The sequence below is a fragment of the Cherax quadricarinatus genome, chromosome 75 (assembly GCF_038502225.1).
Source record: "Cherax quadricarinatus isolate ZL_2023a chromosome 75, ASM3850222v1, whole genome shotgun sequence".
NCBI classification, from domain to species: Eukaryota; Metazoa; Arthropoda; class Malacostraca; order Decapoda; family Parastacidae; genus Cherax; species Cherax quadricarinatus.
This window is the reverse complement of record NC_091366.1, coordinates 22477138-22490408: the sequence shown is the minus strand read 5'-3', so window position 1 is coordinate 22490408 and position 13271 is coordinate 22477138. Positions and strand designations below refer to the sequence as shown.

At 38.1% G+C, this 13271-nt stretch overlaps 2 protein-coding genes across 2 annotated transcripts in view; one reads left to right on the top strand and one right to left on the bottom strand.

Annotated features, from left to right (window-relative positions):
* LOC138854947 (zinc finger protein 84-like) overlaps positions 1-13271 on the bottom strand; it is a 217808-nt gene that overhangs the window by 145144 nt on the left and 59393 nt on the right. The window lies entirely within an intron of this gene.
* The window catches only part of LOC128691951 (zinc finger protein 84-like), a 51032-nt gene that overhangs the window by 20221 nt on the left and 17540 nt on the right, over positions 1-13271 (top strand). The window contains exon 2 of the mRNA XM_070101092.1: positions 46-319. The gene's annotated coding sequence lies outside the window, so the exon portion shown is untranslated. The remainder of the gene's footprint in view (positions 1-45; positions 320-13271) is intronic.

Below are 13271 nucleotides of genomic sequence, written 5' to 3'. Positions count from 1 at the left end.
TTTGATTGTAATAATAATAATAATGGGAATCTGTAAAAATTTCAGAACCTTTTCCCCAAATGACTCTCACATGACTGCATGGGAACCACTTCCTCTGTAACAACTGGCAACTGAACAGCCTTCAGGGAGTCACCACGTCCCTGGATCTCATCCAGCTGCATTAGAGTCAGGGTATTCACTCCCATGCCATCACCAAGAATCCCCCTAAACTGGGTTTGACCTGGGCTGGTTCATCATTGCCCAGAGTCTACTGCAGGTCAGACTCAATGAACAGGCTTCCCAGGCCCAAATCATCACCAAAGTCAGGAGAAAGATCAAGGTAAGGCACAGAAGTTTTTCCCTTGCTCACCTTGCTAGTCATAGTACACATTGAAAAATTTCCAGTCACGGTAACTTGAGGTTTCACTCTAAAACTTTGCAAATCAGGATCCCTCCAATGCAAACATTCCTCACTTTTGAGAAGACCCATAACATTGTTGCCTAGTAGTAGGTCAACACTTGGAAAAGGTAAGCCATCAGTAATACCTACAGGCAGGTACCCAGACTGGTAAACAGACTCCACCCACAGTCTAATGAAATACACAACAAAGCACATAAGTACATTAAATGATTAATATATGCACAGAGAATTATTATTACTTAATAACTCCCTAAATCACTAAATGTACACACACACAAATCAGGCAGAGAAATAAATGTATTAATTGCACCTGAAATATAGTTATTGCTAACATCAACTTGCATGACTGATTTTGGCAAGACCCTCCAATTAGAAATAGCCAGTCACACAGATCAAATAGCTTCCCTAAACATGAAGATTGAAGATGCCATCAAGGACAGGAAAATAAACATGGATACCCAATTGAACAATTATTTTGCTTACCAAGATGATAAGGCAGAGCAAGATAAACTAGCTGATGCAGTAGTGATAAACAGTCCACTCTTTCCTAGTGAATTAAACTATACCAACTGCAAAGCTACAACTCTCCAGATCATACGCGACCACCTACATGTTAATGTACCAGTGTCGGAAATAAAAGAATCACGGTTACTAGGGAGCCAAGGGAGAAAAAGTGTTATGCTCAGATTTCACACACAAGACAGAAAAAAAAATTTAATAAGTTCATCTATTAAAGCAAAAAAAAAAAGATATATACATAAATGAGTCTCACAAAAAACGACAGAACCTCCTGTACAGAGTGAGAAAACTGAAACGTGAGAATAATGATAAAATTCACCAGTGCTTTGTACGTGATGGACAAATTCTTGTAAGAAAAACAAATGTAGGCCGTGTGTACTATATTACAAATGAAAATTAACTAGCAAACTTCCTTCATGATGCAAACATTACAGAGTCTGACTGATATTAGTGACCAAATCCTTGTACTACATTAGTGTATGTTATTATGCCATTATTGAACTAATCCCTGCACTATCTCCTGGATAGTATTTACTACCTCATTATCCCATGTGTCCCACATAGTTCCTTGTGTGACCAAATTTGTGTTATCTTCCCAGATTTTCCTTTCACAATTTATTACTTGTTAATAAGATACCTACTCTTTAATAATATCTGTATTACCATTTATTCCTTCTTAAGCACTGTTGTAATTCTTTCATAATCTTACCTAATTTTCCCTTTGCTCCCAAACTACAAATAGCAAACTAGTGTATGTTCCTCCTACACTACTGTGCAATTCCTTGTACCATCTTCCACTAGCTAGTATTAACTACCTCAAATAATATTTCTTTAGTGATATTAATTGCTCAAACTTTATGTTATAAGGCAAATCGTACTCTCAGATTAATTTTATATCATAGTGTCAATCTATTTAAAGGTCGTTTTACCACTACTTAATTTAGTCCCTTTTTACATTTCTCCTGAAATAATTCTCTATATACCAATACATTGTACTGCCCTTTATTCAGTAATTGCTATACTCCTAGTTCAAACAACAATTAAAGGGCTACTTTCAGGAGATTTAATATTTTTTTCCTTCTTGTCCATATAGTCACATTTATTAAATTACTCCAGGTGCTATTGACTGCCTCAGGTGCTCTGATTTTGTTTTTAATACATTCTTTTATTATTATATTCACTAGCTCCTTTATTTTAGCTGTAAATATCTTCTGTAGTTCATAAACTCACATTTGTTAAAATAATTAAGGTGCTATTCAATACTATTCTGTATCGAGTCTATCTATTCAGTAATAATCCCTTTTTCTTTTAAATTTTTACAAGTTTTAGAATAATTACAATCTTATTCATAAGTCTAGTTGTAGATTCAGTATAACTCTTATATTATTTTACTCAGAAAATCTAGTTTGTAAAATTACTCTCATCCTATGATTACAGGCATAGATCCTGTTGTAAACTTTTTACTGAATGAATTACACGAATCAAACAGCAACTGTAATTACTATACAGCAGACTAAGCAAAGACATTAATCAGTGCAAACAATAACATAACCATCTTTAACTACAATGTCAGATTCTTGAGCACACATTATGACAACCTCACAGCATTACTCAGTTCCCTTCATTCTAATATATCAATCATCACACTCACAGAAACCTGGCTTAAGCCTGATATTACAGATGTCTATACCATTCCTGGCTACATGGCCATACACAACTGTAGAACAGACTAGCAAGGGGGAGGAACAGCTATATACTACTCAAATCAACTCAAGTGTATCAATAAATCTTGCACAAGGGAGGAACATGGAGAATATATCATAGACAAATTTAAATCAAAAGACCTGCAAAAACCCCTCACAGTTATAAACATCTACATAGTACCAGTCAAACATTTACCACTTTAGTGAAAAACTTGGAAATATGATTACTGATGCACACATGAATAAAGACCACCTACTACTAACAGGAGATTTCAACATAAACATACTACACGACCAGGACCCACAAGTAACCAAATTCACAAGCATATTGAGTAATTGCCTGTTGCTACCAGCAATATCTAAACCTACAAGAATCACCGAGACAAGCATCTCCTTAATAGACCACATCTGACAAACACCATATCCCCTTTAAAATCAGGCATAATCACTGACAACACTACAGACCACTACCCAGCCTTTCTCATAACTAATCTGGGCAAACTGCCACAAGACATTACTAAAGTAACCTTCAGACTACATAACGAGACAGCAGTTAACAACTTTATAGCAGCTATGAATAACATCGATTGGCAAAATGAGCTCGAAACATATACAGATATGAATGAATGTATAAATAACTTTCTAAAAAAAATCCCAAAGCCTCTATAACAAATATTGCCCCCAAAAAACTAATCACATCACAGCAAAGAGACTGAATAATCCCTGGCTAACACCAAGCATCCTCAAATCCATTAACACAAAGCACAGATATAAAAAACAGTATAGAATGGGTCAGATAAGTAGAGAACAGTCTAAATATTACTCGCCAGCACTTACCAGCCTTATAAGAAGATCTAAAAAATTGTATTATGAAAATAGATTACATAACATCAAAGGTGATAAGAAAAATCCTGGAAAACTCTATCTGAAATTCTTGGAACTAAAAAGTTAACCATAACCAAAACAATCAAACTAACAAAATCAGATGAACCCCTACTCACACCTACTGAAACAACGAACAGACTTAATGTTTTCTTCTCCACCATAGGAAAAAATCTAGCGAACAAAATACCAAGCGCAAACACCCATCCATCTGACTACCTTAACCCTTTGACTGTCGCGGCCGTATATATACGTCTTACGAGGTACCGTGTTTGATGTATATGCAGTGGACCCCCGGTATTCGATATTAATCCGTTCCTGAGAGCTCATAGAATACCGAAAATATCGAAAAGCGGATCAAATTTCCTCATAAGAAATAATGGAAATCAAATTAATCTGTGCAAGACACCCAAAAGTATGAAAAAAAAAATTTTACTACATGAAATATTAAGTTTAATGCAATAGAATAATTACAATAACAATAAAATAATTGACACTTACCTTTAATGAAGATCTGGTGATGATTGATGGGATGGGAGGAGGGGAGAGGTGTTTAGAAGGGGAATCCCCTTCCATTAGGACTTGAGGTAGCAAGTCCTTTTCCAGGGTTACTTCCCTTCTTCTTTTAATGCCACTAGGACCAGCTTGAGAGTCACTGGATTTCTGTCGCACAACATATCTGTCCATAGTGGCCTGTACCTCCCGTTCCTTTAAAATTTGTCTGAAATAGGCCACAACATTGTCATTGTAATAGTCACCAGCACGGCTTGCAATAGCTGTGTTAATGTGATTTTTATCCATAAAGGTTTGCAGTTCAACCCACTTTGCACATATTTCCTTAATCTTTGAAGTAGGCACAATGGATTCCACAACTGGCATAGGCTTCTCAGGGTTAGCCCCAAACCCTTCAAAATCTTTCTTAATTTCCATACTAATTCTCGCCCTTTTTACCACAGGGTTGGTGATAGAAGCTTTCTTGGGGCCCATGGTGACTTATTTTGCAGAAACAAGCACCAAAAACAGTGATAATATGAATAATATGGAATGTACGGAATGTATCCTTAGATGCGCGCACACTGGCTGGCTTGTAAACACTGGCATACAAGGGGCAGTTCAGGCCACACGTGGACACATCTCGTACGAATCGTATCGATTACCGGGTTTTCGATTGGACACAGAGGCAAAATTTTTGCGATATAATGCATCGAATACCAGATTTATCGAATACCGATGCCATCGAGTACCGGGGGTCCACTGTATACTCATGAATTCTAGCGGCTTCAAATCAAGAAGGAGAAAGCTGATAGGCCCACATGTGAGAGAATGGGTCTGTGTGGTCGGTGTGCAGCATATAAAAAACATCCTGGAGCACGCAGTGCATAATGAGAAAAAAAAAACTCCTACCGTTTTTTTTAATTAAAATGCCGACTTTGTGGTCTATTTTCATATAGTATTTATAGTTGTATTCTCGTTTTCCTGGTCTCATTTGATAGAATTGAAGACATATTATTGAAATAGTGGTGATTTTGATTGATTTTACTATAAAAAGAACCTTGAAATGGAGCTCAAAGTAGGGGAAATGTTTGATTTTTGCCAATGTTCAAAAGTAAGCAATGATGTCATTGTCCAGTAAATGTCCAACTAGCCATTCTAATATGCAGTCATGAATGGGTTGATGTTATTTACACAATTCTTACAGTATTGCAGTAGTCTGCATAATAGTAAATCTTCTATTTTTTGTTTGAATAAAAATTCAAAGTAGAAAGCAAGAGTAATATCAGAGGGGCCTGGAGACATGACTGGTGAACAAAGAAAATGTTATTTTAGAGACAGCAATGTCTGTATTGTTCTTTCTGGATCTTATTTTGAAATTGTCATATTTTTTAATTTTTGTTAAATTGGCCAAATTGCAAATTTCTGACCACGTTATTGGGTAGTTGAAATTGGTAAATGGGCAGTTTCTTGTACTCGATCAATAGAAAAAATGGAGTTCTAAAGAAATAGCTATGAGTTTGGTCAACTGGAACAATGAAATTAGCCGAAAATAGGGCTCAAAGTGGGCGAAATTGCCAATTTGTGAATATCGCTGAGGTTGCTAACTTTGCGAGAGCGTAATTCTGTCAGTTTTCCATCAAATTTCGCTTTTTTGGTGTCATTACAATTGAGAAAAGATTATCATTTCATAAGAAAAAAGTAATTTTTTTTTTTTTTTGAAATTTTGCGACACCAGAAGACACCTCAGGATTGGGGGTTGTGACTGTCAAGGGGTTAAAGGCACCTACTCAAATATGCTATTCCTAGCTCCAGCCAGCCCCATAGAAGTTACACTCATCATAAACACCCTTAAAAACAAGGCAGGAGACATAACTTGCCTGCTTTTATGTACAAAAAAAGCTCTTAAGCATTGTCACCAATTATTTCAACACTCTTTAACAAATCCATTGAATCATCTACCTTCCCAACAATCCTCAAAATGGGGAGGGTCACTCTGATCCACAAAGGAGGTGACCAAGCTGACTTGAGTAACTATAGACCAATATCTAACTTACCACTGCTCTCTAAAATCTTTGAAAAATTAATTCATAGTTGGATCTATTCCTACCTCATCTCACACAACATATTAAACCCTTGTCAGTTTGGATTCAGGAATAATAAAAGCACAAATGATGCTATCATACACATTCTAGAACTAATATATACAGCACTTGAAAAGAAAGAAGTCCCACTGGGCATTTTCATTGATTTACGTAAATCTTCCAATACAGTCAACCATGAGCTGCTGTACTCCACATTAATGCACTATGGTATCAGATGCCACTCCCTCAACTACCTAAAGTCATACCTTAGTAAGAGAACTCAATATGTGTATGCAAATGATGCAAACTCTTCCACCCAACCAATCACAGTAGGAGTCCCACAAGGAAGCGTCCTTGGACCAGTCCCCTTTCTCATCTACATCAATGATCTACCAAATGCATCACAGCTACTCAAACTCATATTATTTGCAGATGACACTACATATGTCTTTTCCCACCCAAACACAGTCGTACTGGCAAACACAGTCAATGCCAAATTGCAGAAAATATCTGCCTGGATGATGACTAATAAACTTACCCTGAATACTGATGAAACCTATTTCATTCAGTTTGGAAACAAAGCTGCAAATGATCCAAATAACATAACACTAAACGGATCATCAGTCACAAGACTCACAGAGGGAAAATTCCTAGGTATCCACCTTGACACTAGCCTTAAGTTTCAGACACACATACAGCAAATCACCAAGAAAATCTCCAAGACTGTAGGCATACTATCAAAGATAAGGTACTGTGAGGGAAAAGTTCAATAGATAGGCGTAGAGGGAATATATATAGTAACAGTAGTTTCACTGCCGGCTACTAGTTAAGGTAGGGTAAGTCAATCTCCCGTTTTTCCCGCCTTTTCTCCCCCAACCCCTAAATTGATAGTTTGTCTACCGGCTACTAGTTAAGGTAGGGTAAGTCAAGCTCCCGTTTTTCCCGCCTTTTCTCCCCCTCCCTGAAAGTGATAGTTTGACTGCCGGCTGCTTGTTAAGGTAGGGTCAGTCTAGCTCCCGCTATCCCTTCCCCTCCCTCTTCCCCCCCCCAAAAGGTGACGTGTGGGGCTCTGGTTAAACAGTAAATCACTAGACTCACAGCTCCCAACTCTACTGTAAGTACATGCCTGCCTTGTATTCTAGTGGATTTATTGGTTGAAAGCTTCACTTTTGATCAATAATAAACTTAGTCTTTTCAGCCTTGCTCTATGTTGACTGTTGTAATAATCACCACATCTTTCAAGTATCAGACTTACCATGGAGAGTGATTATTTAAGCATGAGTAATCATTCTCTATGGTAGGACTACAGTACAGGTATTTAAAAGATTTGGTGATTGTTATAGTCTCAATTTATTGTAAGTCAAGTCAGGCAGGATATAATATTTAATTCTGCCACCATTTATATGTAGCTTGAAACACTTTCGAGGATTAGACTCTAGGGACCCGAGATTTTCCAGTGACAACTTGTTTCATTGAGCTCTTTATTGTATCAAGGGAACTGTCATAGGACACTCTTGATTTGTTGGTGAGAAGATTGGATGGTCAAGGGACCCCATTCTACTTACTGTTTGCTCAGAGCCGGCATAGAACCCTTCGTTTTCGTTAATACGTATTGTTTAATTGAAGCAGGGATCGAGCCCTCTGGTTTATTTACAGTTTGAGCGGAGCAGGAATTGAACCCTCCGTTTTCTTTAATACCCGTTTCATTTCCCCTGATAGTTTAAGAAACTTTTAAGGGAACCAACAGTCGCCTCTTGAGGTGGACATTGGCACTCCAGGCTTTTAAGTTCCATATTGTGTATATCAATGGTTCATCCAATTATTTCTCTGACTGGTTAAGTCGTGACAGTCAGTAGAAGATTTGTTGCCTTACGCGACTTCAACATGTTAGAACTTTTTCCTCGCCTATTCTTCTTATACTCCTTGACTATAAGTCTTGGTATGGGGGAGTGTGAGGGAAAAATTCAATAGATAGGCATAGAGGGAATATATATAGTAACAGTAGTTTCACTGCCGGCTACTAGTTAAGGTAGGGTAAGTCAATCTCCCGTTTTTCCCGCCTTTTCTCCCCCAACCCCTAAATTGATAGTTTGTCTACCGGCTACTAGTTAAGGTAGGGTAAGTCAAGCTCCCATTTTTCCCGCCTTTTCTCCCCCTCCCTGAAAGTGATAGTTTGACTGCCGGCTGCTTGTTAAGGTAGGGTCAGTCTAGCTCCCGCTATCCCTTCCCCTCCCTCTTCCCCCCCCCCCCAAAAGGTGACGTGTGGGGCTCTGGTTAAACAGTAAATCACTAGACTCACAGCTCCCAACTCTACTGTAAGTACATGCCTGCCTTGTATTCTAGTGGATTTATTGGTTGAAAGCTTCACTTTTGATCAATAATAAACTTAGTCTTTTCAGCCTTGCTCTATGTTGACTGTTGTAATAATCGCCACATCTTTCAAGTATCAGACTTACCATGGAAAGTGATTATTTAAGCAGTGGGTAACCTGTCTATCTTTCCAGCTTGGATGTCAGAGAGGGTCACCTGGCAATCAACGAGTAGAACAGGAGAAGGACTAACGTCCAGAGACTTCTCCAGGTTGTATTGAAGTACCTGTGCACCTGTATGAAATTGCAGGACCTAACTCCACAGCATTGCAGCAGTAAAGAACCTGCTTTCCTGTCTTTGGGATAGAATACTCACTGGTATACTGTGAAGAACTAGCCAGTGGATGGTCACCAACACCTGTGACCCCCCCCCCCTTATCATCAGCAATGGCTACGGTTTCAACAACAGTGTCACCAACACCAGACACCATTGTAGATATTAGTGTTGAGTTCAAATGTTATTTTATTCATTTCATTTTTCATTTTTCTTTCAAATAGGATATACCTTTCATGTTTTGTTGTTTTATGTTTGATTTAATAAATAGTGTTTATCTTTGTGAATTATTATTTCTTTTTCTATTCATTAATTTTCCTGAGGAGGAGCCAGCCTGAGTAATACTGTCTGAAGTTGTTACAGGGCTGAGTAAGCCTTCACAGGTACTACATTCCACAATCAGCTCTCCTGGCACTGTACCATTCACTCATATACCCTTATCTTACATATGGAATTTGTGCATGGGGATCAACAACATCCAATCACCTAAAACCCCTAATAACCCAGCAAAAGGCAGCAGTAAGAATGATAATGAATTCCCACTCCTTCTAGCATACTCCACCAATTTTCAAAAGTCTGAATCTGCTCACCATTAAGAATATCCATACTTATTCATGTGCCTACTACATACACAGAACAATACACACAAATATAAACACTCCACTCAAACTTCTCCTCACCAACCCAAACAGGACACATGACCACAACACAAGACACAAATCTTTTTTTGATATACCTCGTGTCCATATCACACTGTGTAAAAACTCTATGCACATAAAGGGCCCCAAAATATGGAATTCATTACCAGAAGATATTAAAGTAACCCAGTGTGAAAATCAATTTAAGACTCTTCTCAAAAGCTACTTAATCACCCTAGACTAAACGCTAAATACTCAGTACACACATACTCACTTATGTTATTCCCACATCATAACTTCAACAATCACTTTGAACCTTTTATCCATTGTTGACAGGAATATAATTGAATCATTGTTTTCGTGTAAAGCATTTTTTTAATATATGAATATATCTTTTGTCTTACACAAATTTGATTAACTTATAATTAATAATCTACTGTACAACTATGAAATAATTACTATCCTACTGCACAACTATGATATAATCCTTAGTGTTAAGTAGACTGTAAGCCAATAATGTTAAGTTGGCACATAATGCCTAGGCATAATATAGGCTCTTTGCATTGCAACCCACTATTGTAAATACAAAGTCTCAATGTACTGTTTGCAAAGACATAAAATAAATAAATAAATAAATTAATTAACATATCCTTCCTTTAAAAACTCTCCAGGCTTCAAATATGAATTACCATTCTAACTTTGATAATTGTTGCCTGCAGGCCACCATGATACAACTTTGACATCATAATTTACATAAAATGTCCTGGCTCCTAAATGGCTGTGTCAATCTACTCTCTTGGGGCATTTAAATTGCACTGAAAAACAAAGCAGCTCTTGGGACAGCATGTATCTTCATACAAATTATGAAGCATGAGTGCAAATAATTAATATAGTATAAGGAAGGACACAGAAACTCACCTATACAAAAATACATCTATATATTAAGAAACTTCATAGGTAGTAGGTTGGTAGGCAGCAACCGCCCAGGGAGGTACTACCGTCCTGCCAAGCGAGTGTAAAACGAAAGCCTGTAATTGTTTTACACAACGGTAGGATTGCTGGTGTCCTTTTTTCTGTCTCATGAACATGCAAGATTTCAGGTATGTCTTGCTACTTCTACTTACACTTAGGTCACACTATACATACATGTACAAGCACATACATACACACCCCTCTGGGTTTTCTTCTATTTTCTTTCTAGTTCTTATTCTTGTTTATTTCCTCGGGGAAATGGAACAGAATTCTTCCTCCGTAAGCCATGCGTGTTGTAAGAGGCGACTAAAATGCCAGGAGCAAGGGGCTAGTAACCTCTTCTCCTGTATATATTACTAAATGTAAAAGGAGAAACTTTCGTTTTTCCTTTTGGGCCACCCCGCCTCGGTGGGATACGGCCGGTGTGTTGAAAGAAAGATTAAGTAACTTATATGCAATTTAAAAACCAGAACAAAAATCCACCACACTCCAGTTCACTTTAGCTCACTAGCACATCAACAGGAAGGATCCATGACATACACCTCTCCCCTCCTCACTTCTGCCTGGTAGACTGGTAACCAGCAGGCACAAACACCATACAGTATTCTCTCATAAACAGGCCTCTGCATACTAGGGCCTTACAGAAAAACCCTGCGAACGCTAAAACACAAACACCTATGGTATACACTAAAAAAAAACTTACCCAACACCAAATACTCACACCGCTACATCTTGCTTCCTCTGCTGTGTTTAACCTACTGCCTAAACACACCTCACCTCTTCTGACCACTCTGCCTGACTGACAGGAATAAAACACATCCAGATTCAGAATAATACTGGAGCTATAAAGCATTATTTTATATATATATATATTTATATTTTAATATAGTACTCTGTAATATGTCAGTCCATTGCTTACCTTGTCAGCAGTTTAGTGGCTCGTCAGGAACACCATGCTTCAAGAAGCTTCATATATACTCCAGCATGTCTAAAACATTGCTGGGACCTATAAATACTTTGTATGTATGTGAGGGAAAAGCTCAACAGATAGGAGTAGCGAGTATATACTAACAATAGTTTGATTGCCGGCTACTTGTTAAGATAGGGGAAGTCTAGCTCCCGCTATCCCCCCCTTTTTTCCCCCACCCCAAAAGTGATAGTTTGATTGCTGGCTGGTTGTTAAGGTAGGGTAAGTCTAGCTCCCGCTATTTCCCCCCCCTCGAAAGGTGACGTGTGGGACTCCGGTCAAACAGTAAGCCTTCACAAGTGGCGACCTTGCCAGGATTCGCTTGACTGAATCAAGATTCATCTCTATCTAGAATCTACCATTGGAACTTCAACGCCGCATACCACAGACGGTTACCACCAGCCATGAGTAATCATTCTCTATGGTAGGACTACAGTACAAGTATTTAAAAGATTTTGTGATAGTTATAGTCTCAATTTATTGTAAGTCAAGTCAAGGCAGGATATACTAGTTAATTCTGCCACGTTTTGTGAGCTTGAAACACTTTGGAGGATTAGACTCTAGGGACCTGAGATTTTCCAGTGACAATTTGTTTCATTGAGCTCTTTATTATATCAAGGGAACTGCCATAGGACACTCTTGATTTATTGGTGAGATGATTGGATGGTCAAGGGACCCCATTCTACTTACTGTTTGCTTGGAGCCAGCGTAAAACCCTTCATTTTCATTAATACATATTGTTTAATTGAAGCAGGGATCGAGCCCTCTGGTTTACTTAGTTTGAGCGGAGAAGGAATTGAACCCTCCGTTTTCTTTAATACCCATTTCATTTTCCCCTGGTAGTTTAAGTAATTCTTGCAAGTATGGAGGAATACCAGTTTTGGATGAATTCTGGAAGTAAGTTAGGAATAACAGGGAAAAATTTAGAAGCTTTCATTAGTGCTAAGATCCAGGAAAGAGAGAAAAAGGAGAGAGAGAGAATTGAAAGAGAAAGCCAAGAAAGACAGAAAGAGAGCGAGAAGACAAAAAATAGTGTGGTAGACTTGATCGTGAGGAAAGAGCTAGAGAATGTGAGGAAAGAGCTAGAGAGTGTGAGGAAAGAGCTAGAGAACATGAATTAAGAGCTAGAGAACATGAATTAGGAGAGAGAGAAAAAGATCGCAAGCTCGAAAAAGCTCGCCTTAAATTAGAGAATAAAAAGTTGACTTTCACACAACAGCAATTAGAGGAAGGAGTAATGGAACAACGTGCAGTTAGTGCACATATTCCAACACTTAATTTACCTCCCTTCACAGAGAGGGAAGACATAACTTTATACATTATCAGGTTTGAAAATACCGCTACCCTCTGTGAATGGTTTGCTGACACCTGGGCTACCAGGTTAGGAATGTTATTTTCTGGTACAGCTTTGAATATCTATGCAACTTCGTCACAGGGTATCATATGTAATTATAACCTACTGAAGAAGGCAATCCTTAAAGCATATCAGAAAACCACAAATTCTTATAGGAAAGATTTCAGGTATGCCACCATACAGCATGGTCAAAACTTTCAGCAGTTACAGGTAACACTCTTTCGTTTGTTCGACTTTTGGATAGAGAGTTCAGGAATTGATCACAGTTATGAATCTCTTAGAGACTTCATGGTTGCTGACCAGTTCCTGACAGCTCTTCCCCACCAGATAAGAACATTCATTAGAGAACGTAACCTGATTAAAGCTGAGGAAGTTGCTGATACCGCTGACTTGAATGCTGAGGCTCACAATTCCTATAAAGACCTAAAGGGATTGAACCCTAAGGGCAAGGGTTCACCACATCTTAAGAAATCAAAGCCTCTAGTGGAAAGTAAACTGACTTCTTTTATTCCTGTTTGTCATTTATGTGGTGTTAAGGGACATAAACATCTTGATTGTCCTATGAAGGTCCAAAAAGTTGGAAGATGTTTTAAAGACTGTAATGACCAAGCACCCTC